The 721-nt window shown below is 30.5% G+C and overlaps 1 protein-coding gene across 1 annotated transcript in view; it reads right to left on the minus strand.

Annotated features, from left to right (window-relative positions):
* Nucleotides 1-367: 367 nt before the first annotated feature.
* LOC119581917 (NEDD8-activating enzyme E1 regulatory subunit-like) overlaps nucleotides 368-721 on the minus strand; it is a gene marked incomplete in the record, with an annotated part of 10,240 nt that continues 9,886 nt past the window's right edge. Inside the window, 1 exon segment of the mRNA XM_037930080.1 lies at nucleotides 368-721.

Here is a 721-nt window from a genome sequence, read left to right on the forward strand (position 1 = left end):
ATCAAAACACATACCTAGAACTTACATATACCAAATCATATCTATGCTTTATTACTGAAAAATAACATCCTTACCAAAACTTGCCATTACCAGAATCCTCTGATCTGAGGTCTACACTGTACTCAAGAGATGAAGAGGAGTAAAAAACAGAATTTACAGACCAAATAGTATACATGTATGAAAAATATTTAGTAGAAAACTCATTCTATATCCTGTATCTCAATACTTCAAAAGAAGAAAAGAAGAATTTCTCAAGCACCCTCAACATTAAGAATCTATATTTTTCATAATACCTCTAATGTCTATGCAAGGTTATTATGCCAATGAGTCAAAAGAAAAAATATCATTCAAAAATGAAAAAAAACTCATCTGTGATTCAATTTATTAAAGGTGATTTTGTGTTTGGTAACACATTTACAAATATTTTCTGACCTTTCCTAATGTTTTTTTTAGTATATACACTGTAGGTGCTGGTGTCAGTGACACAAAACAACATAACTACAAATCCTTAGGCTAGGAGATTTCAATACCTCTATGTACACTTTATTAATATAATAGTATTTATAAAATAGCCTTTCAGAGAAATAGCTTCCTGTTACAATCTGGTTAACTTGTACAGTTTTACCTATAATTTATGGTTCAAATGTCAGTATCCAAAAATGATTTCATTCATTCTATGTGGCCCTGCTGAGGTGATTTGTTCTTTCCCTCTCATACTTCC

This window comes from Penaeus monodon, chromosome 15 (assembly GCF_015228065.2).
Source record: "Penaeus monodon isolate SGIC_2016 chromosome 15, NSTDA_Pmon_1, whole genome shotgun sequence".
In the NCBI taxonomy this organism is placed as follows: Eukaryota; Metazoa; Arthropoda; class Malacostraca; order Decapoda; family Penaeidae; genus Penaeus; species Penaeus monodon.